The 15,000-nt window shown below is 48.7% G+C and overlaps 1 protein-coding gene across 3 annotated transcripts in view; it reads right to left on the bottom strand.

Moving 5' to 3' along the window:
- Positions 1-15,000, bottom strand: part of grin2bb (glutamate receptor, ionotropic, N-methyl D-aspartate 2B-b) — a gene marked incomplete at its 3' end in the record, with an annotated part of 61,569 nt that overhangs the window by 45,050 nt on the left and 1,519 nt on the right. The gene's annotated exons all lie outside the window — the stretch shown is intronic.

Raw genomic sequence — 15,000 nt, 5'->3', positions numbered from 1 at the left:
CCCAGGCCCCATCATCACATCTACATATTCACAGGCCCCCCCGCCGTGACAGACGCCACTACAGCGGCCCCCAAGGGACACATCTAACCAGTCACATCCGGTGTGTCTGGAACCGGAGGGAGGGTCTGGACAGTAGACCCAAGAAAGAAAGAAAAGAAAAAAATGTCCCTCACACATGCGAAACAGCATGACATAATCTGCTGGAGGCCTCCTGTTTGAAATGATTTTGGAGATAAACATTTCCATAAATGTTCTCCTCCCCGAGCCCCCCTGTCAAACACCGCGCTCCAGGCTTCTTATGCAAAGCAGGGCGACCTAAATGGCTTTTCAGGAATAATCCAGAAGTTTGGCGAGGGATCGTGGATGACGTCACGTTCATAGTCTGCCGCTACCAGCCACCAGCTGAATCCTCCAGGCCTCTAACACCCTGTCATACCCTGTCATACCCTGTCACATCCAGTCCACGTCATCTCTATTGGAAACATATGAGTTCTCTCAAAATAAATATCACTGTATATATGTATATTTATATTTATATCTCCTCTGCCCATTGAATCATCCTCCTTCCGTCACGAAACAAGACACGTCACAGGGACACGCTTACACACACTCACACATGAATGAGCAACACACGGAACACACACACACACACACACACACATGCACGCACACGGACACACATTATACTGATACAGTGATGATTCATTTTGAGAGATCTCATCTGTTTCCATACTGTATACATATATAGATATATACAGTATGGAAACATATGAGTTCTCGCAAAATGAATCATCACTGTATATATACTGTATATATATATATATAATGTGTGTGCGTGTATATATATATATATATATATCATCATCCTTCCGTCACGATACAAGAGACGTCACATACAGTACGGAGGGGCGAAAAGGAGAAGTTCACACGACAACGATGAACTCAATGTTAGTTCACACACACTACTTAACGCCTCCGTCGCAGTCTCCGATAAAATAGACAATGCGCTCGATAAAACCACCCAAGGCCTTTGTGGGAGATTTCGCGTCGAGTCGAGTCGTTGTTACGCGTCTAAGTTATGCGTCTTTTTGAAAGGTAAAAGAATGTAACGCTTTGAGTCGGGTGAGTCGGGTGTCGGAGGAGGAGGCTGGTTCTGGTTTCCCTTTGATGCAGAACAGAAGGGGGATGACGGGGACGGGGCTCGTCAATCAGCGGGCGGCGGCGGCGGCGGCGGCGTGGAGGCTGACGCTCCGAGAGTCTGTTGAATAAACACGCCGCCGCTGCTGCTGCCTGGGATAAGACACTACGGGTCTAACAGCTGCGGCGGTGCCTCACTGCTCACACGCACGCTCGCCACGGCCCGATCCACCGCTAATGTAGAGTCTCTACGCTGTGTGTGTGTGTGTGTGTGGGGGGGGGGGGGGTGTTAGGTGTGTAAGGTGTGTGTGTGTCTGTGTGTCTGTGTGTGTGGGTGTTATGTGTGTAAGGTGTGTGTGTGTGTGTGTGTGTGTGCGTGCGTGTGTGTGTGTGTGTTAGGTGTGTAAGGTGTGTAAGGTGTGTGTGTGTGCGTCTGTGTGTATGTGTTTGAGTGTGTCAGAGGGAAAGCTAAGAGAAAGAGAGAGAGAGAGAGAGAGAGAGAGAGAGAGAGAGAGAGAGAGAGAGAGAGAGAGAGAGAGAGAGGGAGGGAGGGAGGGAGAGAGAGAGAGAGAGAGAGAGAGAGAGAGAGAGAGAGAGAGAGAGAGAGAGAGAGAGAGAGAGAGAGAGAGGGAGAGAGAGAGAGAGAGACTACCAAAACACTAGGTTGCTGCTGGTGCTGAGTTTGAGGCAAGCTGTTGAAATAGCATCAAATCTAGGGAGAGGATAGCAGGCGGGTTATGGGTATTTACTCACAAAGCTGGAGGAAAGGTTGAGTTTATTCTAATTGAGTTGAGCAGGGGAGGGCAATCATTTACATTCATCTGAGAGACTCCATTTGTTTGGAGTGAGATAGAGGGAGAGGGAGAGGGAGGGATAGAGGGAGAGGGAGAGGGAGGGAGAGAGACACGGGAGCCTGAGAAAAGATAATTCTGCTGCCTGAATCGAGCTTTTCTCATTTATCACCAAATCCAGTGCAACGCCATAGTACTGCCTGATTTGTGTGTGTGTGTGTGTGTGTGTGATGTTTTTGGTGTGCTTCTACATCGGTGTGTGTGGGAGGAGTTAGTGAGAGAGCGAGAGAGAGAGAAAGTGAGTGTGTATGTGTGTGTGTGTGTGTGAGTGTGTGTGTTTGAGAGCATGAGCCTGTTTGCGTACGCTTGCGTGTGTGCGTGTGCTGCGGGTATCTGTTAGTGACAGTCGGTGTCTCCAGCAGCGAGCCTGTCAGATCCAGCTCAGCGGTCTTTATCTGCGGTGGTGAGAGAGAGAGAGTGACGCGGCGCGAGCGGCACGTTCGTTGACACGACACTGACGCACCTCAGACACGCAAGCATCCTCCTTCAGTCCCCTCGCCTAGTAATCCTAACCTACGCACACACACACACACACACACGCACGCATGCATGCACATGCACACACACGCACACGTACACACACGCACACAGCACACACACACGTACACACACGCACACGCACACACACACACACACACACACACACACACGCTCCCCAGTGTGCACTGACTCAGACCTCCCCTCTGGGATCACACACAGTATTCATATCAGCTGTTAATGTGCACCTGGGGAGGCTGGTGGGAGGAGGTGGAAATCAGAGGACAGGCTCATTGTAAAGCATGGAATGGACACCAGCCTCCACTGATGTGCACTTACAGCCCTGTTTACCTATACTACTTAAGTGTGATCTTGCACACTAAAAATACACTGTGCATTTATGGACATTTCCTGTTATGATGCGGCAAAAATGTTCCCTGACATCACGCTGCTTTTGATGAGCGCAAACAGCAGCGATGAGTGACAAGTCAGACAATCAAATTAAGGTGATTACTGCTGTGCTGAAACAGTAAATAATTCAATTCTCATCATCCAGAGACGGAATATGACAATCATCAGATTAATTATTATTAATTGTTTGCTTCAACTGTCAGCGAAACGTATCCGAAAACAACACAGTTGATTAGCATTTTCTGTCCCAGAACTCGACACTTCGAAAAGCAATCGGCGAAAACACGACCGAAACAGCTGGCGGTTTTCACGTGAAACAAATCTGGCATAACGAGAAACCAACAGATAATGTCATTACGTTTGAATCATCCGTCATCTTTTCTCATTTAATTGTATCACTCGGTAATCACGCCTCTCCTCCTTCGAGGGCCAAGGAACGGGCCGGGGCGTTATTGCTTTGGAGAAACACGCCAGAAACACACCAGAAATACACCAGAAATACACCAGAAACACACCAGAAACACACCAGCCAGCCTCCCTTTAAAAACCGTTCGACAACCTGTTGCAACTGCAGTGCAATCTAGAGCCCTCTCTCCTGTGATCTGGAACATTTACCCAGTCCACACAACACTTCTGTCACTTCACAAATGACCCCATGAAGAGAGCAGAGAGAGAGAGAGAGAGAGAGAGAGAGGAGGGTGGTGGTGCGGTGGTGGAGGCTAAGAGAGAGAGAGAGAGAAAGGAGGGTGGTGGTGGGGTGGTGGAGGCTGAGAGAGAGAGAGAGGAGGGTGGTGGTGCAGTGGTGGAGGCTAAGAGAGAGAGAGAGAGAAAGGAGGGTGGTGGTGGGGTGGTGGAGGATAAGAGAGAGAGAGAGAGAGAGAGAGAGAGAGAGAGAGAGAGAGAGAGAGAGAGAGAGAGAGAGAGAGGAGGATGCGGGGGAGGAGGAGGACACATTTGGAAGGTCAAGGTTAAGATAGACCTAGAAGAAAGAAAGAAAGAAAAAGGAGAGGTGTACGACTGAGGGATGTGTGAGTGGGGTCTAAAGACAGAATGAAGGAAGGCAGGATGGTCTAAAGACAGAATGAAGGAAGGCAGGGCGGTCTAAAGACAGAATGAAGGAAGGCAGGGCGGTCTAAAGACAGAATGAAGGAAGGCAGGATGGTCTAAAGACAGAATGAAGGAAGGCAGGGCGGTCTAAAGACAGAATGAAGGAAGGCAGGACGGTCTAAAGACAGAATGAAGGAAGGCAGGGCGGTCTAAAGACAGAATGAAGGAAGGCAGGGCGGTCTAAAGACAGAATGAAGGAAGGCAGGGCGGTCTAAAGACAGAATGAAGGAAGGCAGGGCGGTCTAAAGACAGAATGAAGGAAGGCAGGGTGGTCTAAAGACAGAATGAAGGAAGGCAGGGCGGTCTAAAGACAGAATGAAGGAAGGCAGGATGGTCTAAAGACAGAATGAAGGAAGGCAGGGCGGTCTAAAGACAGAATGAAGGAAGGCAGGACGGTCTAAAGACAGAATGAAGGAAGGCAGGGCGGTCTAAAGACAGAATGAAGGAAGGCAGGGCGGTCTAAAGACAGAATGAAGGAAGGCAGGGCGGTCTAAAGACAGAATGAAGGAAGGCAGGGCGGTCTAAAGACAGAATGAAGGAAGGCAGGGCGGTCTAAAGACAGAATGAAGGAAGGCAGGGTGGTCTAAAGACAGAATGAAGGAAGGCAGGGCGGTCTAAAGACAGAATGAAGGAAGGCAGGGCGGTCTAAAGACAGAATGAAGGAAGGCAGGATGGTCTAAAGACAGAATGAAGGAAGGCAGGGCGGTCTAAAGACAGAATGAAGGAAGGCAGGGTGGTCTAAAGACAGAATGAAGGAAGGCAGGGTGGTCTAAAGACAGAATGAAGGAAGGCAGGGTGGTCTAAAGACAGAATGAAGGAAGGCAGGATGGTCTAAAGACAGAATGAAGGAAGGCAGGGCGGTCTAAAGACAGAATGAAGGAAGGCAGGGCGGTCTAAAGACAGAATGAAGGAAGGCAGGGCGGTCTAAAGACAGAATGAAGGAAGGCAGGGCGGTCTAAAGACAGAATGAAGGAAGGCAGGGTGGTCTAAAGACAGAATGAAGGAAGGCAGGGCGGTCTAAAGACAGAATGAAGGAAGGCAGGGCGGTCTAAAGACAGAATGAAGGAAGGCAGGGCGGTCTAAAGACAGAATGAAGGAAGGCAGGGCGGTCTAAAGACAGAATGAAGGAAGGCAGGGCGGTCTAAAGACAGAATGAAGGAAGGCAGGGTGGTCTAAAGACAGAATGAAGGAAGGCAGGGCGGTCTAAAGACAGAATGAAGGAAGGCAGGGTGGTCTAAAGACAGAATGAAGGAAGGCAGGGCGGTCTAAAGACAGAATGAAGGAAGGCAGGATGGTCTAAAGACAGAATGAAGGAAGGCAGGGCGGTCTAAAGACAGAATGAAGGAAGGCAGGATGGTCTAAAGACAGAATGAAGGAAGGCAGGGTGGTCTAAAGACAGAATGAAGGAAGGCAGGGCGGTCTAAAGACAGAATGAAGGAAGGCAGGGCGGTCTAAAGACAGAATGAAGGAAGGCAGGATGGTCTAAAGACAGAATGAAGGAAGGCAGGGCGGTCTAAAGACAGAATGAAGGAAGGCAGGATGGTCTAAAGACAGAATGAAGGAAGGCAGGATGGTCTAAAGACAGAATGAAGGAAGGCAGGGCGGTCTAAAGACAGAATGAAGGAAGGCAGGGCGGTCTAAAGACAGAATGAAGGAAGGCAGGGCGGTCTAAAGACAGAATGAAGGAAGGCAGGGCGGTCTAAAGACAGAATGAAGGAAGGCAGGATGGTCTAAAGACAGAATGAAGGAAGGCAGGGCGGTCTAAAGACAGAATGAAGGAAGGCAGGATGGTCTAAAGACAGAATGAAGGAAGGCAGGGCGGTCTAAAGACAGAATGAAGGAAGGCAGGGTGGTCTAAAGACAGAATGAAGGAAGGCAGGGCGGTCTAAAGACAGAATGAAGGAAGGCAGGGCGGTCTAAAGACAGAATGAAGGAAGGCAGGGCGGTCTAAAGACAGAATGAAGGAAGGCAGGGCGGTCTAAAGACAGAATGAAGGAAGGCAGGGTGGTCTAAAGACAGAATGAAGGAAGGCAGGGTGGTCTAAAGACAGAATGAAGGAAGGCAGGATGGTCTAAAGACAGAATGAAGGAAGGCAGGATGGTCTAAAGACAGAATGAAGGAAGGCAGGGTGGTCTAAAGACAGAATGAAGGAAGGCAGGGTGGTCTAAAGACAGAATGAAGGAAGGCAGGGTGGTCTAAAGACAGAATGAAGGAAGGCAGGGTGGTCTAAAGACAGAATGAAGGAAGGCAGGATGGTCTAAAGACAGAATGAAGGAAGGCAGGGCGGTCTAAAGACAGAATGAAGGAAGGCAGGGCGGTCTAAAGACAGAATGAAGGAAGGCAGGGTGGTCTAAAGACAGAATGAAGGAAGGCAGGGTGGTCTGAAGACAGAATGAAGGAAGGCAGGATGGTCTAAAGACAGAATGAAGGAAGGCAGGATGGTCTAAAGACAGAATGAAGGAAGGCAGGGTGGTCTAAAGACAGAATGAAGGAAGGCAGGATGGTCTAAAGACAGAATGAAGGAAGGCAGGATGGTCTAAAGACAGAATGAAGGAAGGCAGGGCGGTCTAAAGACAGAATGAAGGAAGGCAGGATGGTCTAAAGACAGAATGAAGGAAGGCAGGGCGGTCTAAAGACAGAATGAAGGAAGGCAGGGTGGTCTAAAGACAGAATGAAGGAAGGCAGGGCGGTCTAAAGACAGAATGAAGGAAGGCAGGGCGGTCTAAAGACAGAATGAAGGAAGGCAGGGCGGTCTAAAGACAGAATGAAGGAAGGCAGGGCGGTCTAAAGACAGAATGAAGGAAGGCAGGGTGGTCTAAAGACAGAATGAAGGAAGGCAGGGTGGTCTAAAGACAGAATGAAGGAAGGCAGGATGGTCTAAAGACAGAATGAAGGAAGGCAGGATGGTCTAAAGACAGAATGAAGGAAGGCAGGGTGGTCTAAAGACAGAATGAAGGAAGGCAGGGTGGTCTAAAGACAGAATGAAGGAAGGCAGGGTGGTCTAAAGACAGAATGAAGGAAGGCAGGGTGGTCTAAAGACAGAATGAAGGAAGGCAGGATGGTCTAAAGACAGAATGAAGGAAGGCAGGGCGGTCTAAAGACAGAATGAAGGAAGGCAGGGCGGTCTAAAGACAGAATGAAGGAAGGCAGGGTGGTCTAAAGACAGAATGAAGGAAGGCAGGGTGGTCTGAAGACAGAATGAAGGAAGGCAGGATGGTCTAAAGACAGAATGAAGGAAGGCAGGATGGTCTAAAGACAGAATGAAGGAAGGCAGGGTGGTCTAAAGACAGAATGAAGGAAGGCAGGATGGTCTAAAGACAGAATGAAGGAAGGCAGGGTGGTCTAAAGACAGAATGAAGGAAGGCAGGGCGGTCTAAAGACAGAATGAAGGAAGGCAGGGTGGTCTAAAGACAGAATGAAGGAAGGCAGGGTGGTCTGAAGACAGAATGAAGGAAGGCAGGATGGTCTAAAGACAGAATGAAGGAAGGCAGGATGGTCTAAAGACAGAATGAAGGAAGGCAGGGTGGTCTAAAGACAGAATGAAGGAAGGCAGGATGGTCTAAAGACAGAATGAAGGAAGGCAGGGCGGTCTAAAGACAGAATGAAGGAAGGCAGGGTGGTCTAAAGACAGAATGAAGGAAGGCAGGGTGGTCTAAAGACAGAATGAAGGAAGGCAGGGCGGTCTAAAGACAGAATGAAGGAAGGCAGGGCGGTCTAAAGACAGAATGAAGGAAGGCAGGATGGTCTAAAGACAGAATGAAGGAAGGCAGGGCGGTCTAAAGACAGAATGAAGGAAGGCAGGATGGTCTAAAGACAGAATGAAGGAAGGCAGGGTGGTCTAAAGACAGAATGAAGGAAGGCAGGATGGTCTAAAGACAGAATGAAGGAAGGCAGGGCGGTCTAAAGACAGAATGAAGGAAGGCAGGATGGTCTAAAGACAGAATGAAGGAAGGCAGGATGGTCTAAAGACAGAATGAAGGAAGGCAGGATGGTCTAAAGACAGAATGAAGGAAGGCAGGGCGGTCTAAAGACAGAATGAAGGAAGGCAGGGCGGTCTAAAGACAGAATGAAGGAAGGCAGGATGGTCTAAAGACAGAATGAAGGAAGGCAGGATGGTCTAAAGACAGAATGAAGGAAGGCAGGGCGGTCTAAAGACAGAATGAAGGAAGGCAGGGCGGTCTAAAGACAGAATGAAGGAAGGCAGGGCGGTCTAAAGACAGAATGAAGGAAGGCAGGGTGGCTGGGGAGGACGTGTGACCGTGAGGGGGAACGAGGGAATAACAATCAACATGAGGCCTGAGGGACGCTTCGGCCTCGGCCTTGTCTTTATCCCCAACCCTGTGGATGGATGTGTGTGTGTGTGTGTGTGTGTGTGTGTGTGTGTGTGTGTGTGTCTGTGTCTGTGTGTGTGTGTGTCCTGTGAATACTGTAGATGTCTGTTTTGACCTCTTACTGAACTTCCATTCCGACCATTTCTTAAACTTTGTTATGTCCCTCGGGGGGGCTCAGGGACAACTGCTGGTGCTGGCTCTTTGGAGAACAGAAGATAGGTGGGGAATTTAGAAGAAGGATGGAGAGTGAAAAGTGCCTCAGGACTAAGTGCCGTGAAGAAGTAATCAGTCCTTGACATGCACTTGTCTTAGAAGATCTTTTCAGTATATAGCAAAGTGTATAATCCATATATAACAAGTCTTTGTCAGAGTCTAATGGGGAACAGTGGCTTCTAGTAAACAACGATTGTATTCTCACCTTGGGTTGATGTTGTTGTATGATGTCCTCGCGAGTTTTTCTTTCTGTTGATTATTGCTGTTGTATTCAACCCGAACATTAATTGAGTCGTGAATCGTATGTGTGTGTGTGTGTGTGTGTGTGTGTCTGGCCCCTTTGTCATTTACATATTCAAAGCTCCAACCACCACTGAGACAGAAGCCAAGACGGAAGTCCCCAAGGGCCACATCTAACTGGTCGGATTTTGTTTGTCTGTGCGTGTGTGCGTGTGTGTGTGTGTGTGTGTGTGTGTGTGTGTGTGTGTGCGTGCGTGCGGGCATGCATGTGTTTGCCTGTGTTTGTGTGTGCCTGTGCAGCCTGGTCTCACACGGCAGACGTCAGAATTCGACGTTTTCCATCGCATCCAAACGTCGAATTCCGACGTTCGCTCGTTTGAAAGCGCAGGGGTGCGCCTGTTATGTGCGCCTGTCGGGGCTTCTCTCGGGATTGTTCCATTTTGAATTGCATTTGCATTAATTAGTTAGGCCCTAACCCTAAATGTGGCCTAACTAATTAATGCAAGTGCAATTCAAAATGGAATAATCCCGAGAGAAGCCCCGACAGGCGCACATAGCAGGCGCACCCCTGCGAGCTACACGTTTGGAGTCTGCCGTGTGAGACCAGGTTGTGGCCTGTGTGTGTGTGCGCGCGCGCGGGCAAGGTCAGTCCCCCACGAGGGCTACTCTGACACGGTCTTAATGGTCTCTTCACAGCCCCACTCATCACGGTGACAGGTTAAAGCTACGGCCCTGGGACACCACCTGTCCACCTGCCAGTAGACTGTGTAGTCATGGCGATGGGGAAAGAATCACACAGACGCAGAGGGCGTTAAGGACGGGGGGAGGAAGGCAATAAGGACCGAGAGAGCCGGTGGAATTATTCACATAGGGGCACAGGGGGGGGATTGGGACTGAGTGTGTCGTCATTAAATTCAAGTTGTGATGGGAGAGAGAGAGACACAGAGGGAGAGAGAGGGAGGGAGGGAGAGAGGGAGAGAGAGGAAGATGGGGAGGGAGAGAGGGAGAGAGAGAGGGAGAGGGGGGGGAGAGAGAGAGGGAGAGAGCGAGAGAGGGGGGGGGAGAGAGAGAGAGAGAGGAAGAGAGAGAGAGGGGGGGGGAGAGAGAGAGAGAGGGAGAGAGAGAGGAAGAGAGAGAGAGAGGAAGAGAGAGAGAGAGAGAGGGGGGGGGAGAGAGGGGGGGAGAGAGGGAGAGAGAGAGGGAGAGAGAGAGAGAGAGAGGAAGAGAGAGAGAGAGAAAGAGAAAAGAAGTGAGCGAGAGCGAGAGAGAGAGAGATAGAAAGAGAGAAAACCCGGGTACCGGGACACGTGCTTATTTTAGTTCTCTGACCTTCAGGGATTGGTCCTAATTGCAACACAGTGCCATTATGGAGGCCCCCTCTCTCATCCTATCATGTAGAACAGCGGAACATAATGGGCTTCACCACCATGCAGGAAGGGGAAGTCGTAACACCGCGGATGGGAAGCGGGGACAATGGAGAGAGACAAAGGCGGTCGGATCTGTGGTCGGTGGGCGCCGCTGTATGCGCCGTATCAGCGTAGCTGACAGATTAGCACCAAGCTCCTTAGCAAACACTCAATCCCACGGGGTGGTGCCAAGTCCAACTGGCCCCTCTGGGACACCGTCCATGTGAACTGGATTTACTATTATGATCCATTTACCCACCCCGCCCCTTTACAGGAAGTCCAAGCCCGAAAATGGTCAGTTGTGGTGTCTATTTTAGGATGGTGAAGTGTGGTTGATTGTAGTGATCAGTCGTGGGGGGAAGTCAATCAGTGTGATAGAGTGGAAGTAGCTAAATATACTGGGAGGGCCTCGGAAATACTGCGGTTCCATTTGACTTGCTGAACAGTGCCAGCAGTGTTACAGAAAGGAACCAAAACGTAGCATAACAAATACGACTGGGCATGGAAAATGAATTCAAAGATATTCTACTACAGGTTGCAATTATCCTGAAACTAATGTAAAACGGATCCTGTAGGGTAATACGCGTGTTCAGAGTGGTTAAACAACAAGAGTAGGAACCATTTGACTGGCAAAAAAAAAAAGCTGTTGTTTGAGAGATTAACATTTTTCTCTCTTTTTTTTATTTTTTATCCAGCATAAGGAAATGAGCAGATATGACAAATGTTATCAGGGAGCTGAAAAGCCTCCAGACATCTTGTTTGCTCAGAAAACAACTACTGTATAATAATCTATCGGAACACAATGAGAGAGGGCATTACTGTGCAACCCAGCACGCAGACACACACGCACACACGCACTCGCACACACATACACACGCGCGCATGCACACGCACACCCACGCACACAGACGTGCACACACACACACACACACACACACACACACACACACACGCACACACACACACACACACACACGCACACACACACACGCACGCACACACACACCGACCGACCGACCACACAGCTTAACTCCCAACAATAGATCCAGACCACCTCATTAGTCAACAGGTTGTGATGAGGGCCAGTATTGTGTCCTATCACTGCCCAGACAATACACCACCGCATGGCACGTGTGTAAACGGCGACTGTAAACTAATGGCTGAAAACGGGACCCGACGACGTGCTTATTGTTCGGTGCATAATCGCTGCACCTGCGTCTGCATCTGGCCCAGTGATCCACGATAACGGAGGATTCAGCTGGAGGAAAACACAGTCGTCCACTGGTAAGGTATTCGAGGCACACAAGACGGCCAATCGCATCCAGGTATTCGCCCTGTTGGCGGCAGCGTAACCGAAAGCTGTGAGACGAAAGCCGGTGAGATGGTTCGGCTCAGTGCGTAAACTGTCGTTCAATAGGACATTATTAGCCGGACGGTAAATCATAATTGTTCAGCGACTGGACGGATGGGTTCCTATAATAGAACGTTTTGCTCGGCTTGAACCAGAAGTGAAAGGTTAAATGAGATTTAGGAGAGAGAAAGAGAGAGAGAAAGAGAGATAGAAGAGATTACATTTCCTGTAATGGTGGACTGATGACTGATAGACAACCGACTCAACAACCTGATGGGGATTGGTGTTGATGCTGGAAATGTCTCATGTGTGCATGTATATTATATACACACACACACACACGTACAAAGCATGCACACACACACACACATGTTTATACACACACACACACACACACACACACATTTACACACACAGACACACACACACACACACACAGTTCAGTTCACACAACTCCCCCACATGACTCTATAGGCTTCATGTTCCATCTCACCCACACATCTCTGTCTCTAGACCTGAGATTTCTCTCTCTCTCTCTCTCTCTTCAGCCTCCTCCTCCTCCTTCCTTATTTACATACAGAGTACAGTAAGGTTCTCCAAATCCCCTCTGATACTTCCATCACACTAAAGTTTCTCATCTTTCATCTCTTCTCCAAGAGCTCCCTCCCTCTCTCCATCCCTCCCTCTCTCTCTCTCTCTCTCTCTCTTCTCTCCAACCCTCCCTCTCTCCAACTCCCCTCGTCTCCAACACAGCCTCTCTCAAACGCTATCTCTTTCCCTCCCTACCTCTTTCCACCCCTCCCTCTGAAAGCTTTCATACAACCTTTTATACAACATTAATCTGGTTCTCCATCTGTCTTGACCTTGACCTCACCACCTTTAGTTCCTTCATTCTGTTCCTTCTTGTTTTCCCCTTCTTTTTTTACAAGGCTAAATAAATGAATGTGCATTCCTCCCTCTGTTGCTGTCTTTAGATATAAAGGAATGTATAAGCAAGTGGTTTCCATGCCAACCATATCAGCCAAATTCAGCTTTCAGTGTGTGTGCGTGTGCGAGTGCGTGCGCGTGTGCGAGTGTGTGTGTGTGTGTGTGTGTGTGTGTGCGAGTGTGTGTGCGCATCAGCGGAGAGGGAAGCAAGTGAGTGGTAATTTAAAAAAAAAAACAGGAGGGAAAATATTCCCACATAACTTCAGTTAAGCATCAACGTTGGTTAAGCATCAACTATTCATCGTATGGCATCTCTCTCTCTCTCTCTCTCTCCCCCTTTCTCTCCCCCCCCTCTCTCTCTCTCTATCCCTCTCATTGTTGTCCATAGCATGCATCCCATCCCTCCTGTCACTCTCCATTGGTGCCCCCTGTCTCTCAGGCAGCTTTTTAAAATGTGGTAATTATATGTTGAGCAGAATCCCCTTCCTCCCTCACACCCACACATACTGTATTATTTTATAACCCTCTCACTCCTTCTTTAACCCTTCCTCGTGTCTCTATTCCTCCCTTGCGTTCTCTCTCTCTCTCTCTCTCTCTTTCTGTCTCTCTCTCTCCCTGTCCCTCTCTCTGTCTTTCTCTCTCTCTGTCTCTCTCTCTCCCTCTCTCTCCCTGTCCCTCTCTCTGTCTTTCTCTCTCTCTGTCTCTCTCTCTCCCTCTCTCTGTTTTCACTATCCTACCCCCAATTATTGTATTGCAGTGACCCTGGATCGTGTCCCAATGGCTGTGAATGTCTTGCCCACCTCTCTCTGGGGAAGTAATGCCTTTTCGTGGAATTACTGAGGCTTTGGAGAAGCTCCATCTTCATCTCCATTTTTTATGTTTGCTTGCAAGCCGGCACGACCTTTGCTAACAGCCTCAGACCTTTGGAAATAGCCTCTCGGTGTGGCTGTTTAATTCAATTCTATTTGATCTGGGTTGTTTTTGCTTCCTTTTCTGTCTCTCCCTTTAGCCTTAACTTCATAGGGCGATCACATCATGTAGGATCCCACAGAAAGCCCAAGTAAAAACTTCCTTTAAAGATAGGAGCAGAGGCCTGGGGTGGTCCAGCGGTCTAGCACTGCACACATATGCCCATGTCGGCATGGGGTTCGAATCTGGCCCATGCCCTGCTGACAAAGGCCTACCTCTCCCAGAAGAACCTGGAGAGTGTGACACATGCCTTTGTCACTACTCGCCTGGACTACTGTAACGCACTCTACGTGGGGATCGACCAGTCCCTGCTCCGCCGCCTACAACTCGTCCAAAACGCGGCTGCGCGCCTCCTTACGAGGACAAAAAAGTATCAACACATTAGTCCAATTCTGTGTTCGCTCCACTGGCTGCCTGTGCGTTACCGCATTGATTTTAAATTATCCCTGACCGTTTTTAAAGCACTAAATGGACTGGCCCCCCTTTACCTCTCTGAGCTCTTGCACCGCCACACCCCCTCCAGATCCCTCAGATCAGCAGACCAGCTGCTGCTGGTGGTGCCCAGAACCAGGCTGAAAACCAGGGGGAACAGAGCCTTTGCGGCTGCTGCACCTAAACTCTGGAACAGCCTCCCCCTCCACGTACGGGCCGCTCAGACCCTGGAGATTTTTAAATCTCTCCTTAAAACACACCTGTTTTCCCTAGCCTTCCCCCCCACCTAGCTATCGGTCCCTGGCTTTTATTATTTTATAGTTTTTATTGTAGGTCCCTGGCTCTTATTGTCTTATTGTTTTATTGTTTTTAGTCCTTTTATCTTCTCTTTTAATTTGACCATATTTTGTATTACATTGTATTGTGTGCATTGTGCTTACTTATTTCCTGCATTTTATCTATTTTTACTGTGAAGCACTTTGGCTCAGCATTGCTGTACGTAAATGTGCTATACAAATAAAGTTGACTTGACTTGACCTGACATGCTCTCTCCTCCTTACTTCCCTGTCTATCTTCACAATCTCTATCCAATAAAATCATAAATATGAATGGTACTGCCCCACTCAGAAAAAATAACCTTAAAAAAGAAATATATATATATACAGTATATAGGATCACAGTGGACAGGGCACGCCTTGAATTTCATCCCAACAACTCGATCCACGTGAACGGATAAACATCTTCCACCAAAGACGGAAGACCACGTGACACTGAATCCCTCTGTGTTCCATAATCGCTTCAATTGTTATCAATCAGTGTTATCACCCCTACAAACACGCCTCTGTATCCTTCATTTATCATTTTTACTTATTTTCTGCAGAGATTCACAAAGTGCATCCTTAACGGCCTTAATGTACACAACCAAACAACCAAAATGTCGGCGAGTCAAATAGGCGAGAGAGAGAGAGAGAGAGAGGGCGGGGGGGGGGGGGGATGCTATGGAATCTAGCATACATTGGGGGCCATTAAAGACACACTTTACGAATCTCTGCCGAAAAAAATACCTAGTAGCTAGATTCCATTGCATCCCCCTGATCCCTCTGTCTCTCTAAACCTACTCTGACAAAGCGCCGATTCGACTGGCCAAC

Source organism: Nansenia antarctica (genome assembly GCF_963989245.1).
Source record: "Nansenia antarctica genome assembly, chromosome: 2".
NCBI lineage: Eukaryota > Metazoa > Chordata > Actinopteri > Argentiniformes > Microstomatidae > Nansenia > Nansenia antarctica.
Note: the sequence above shows the minus strand (reverse complement) of the source record. Positions and strands in the feature narration are given on the sequence as shown.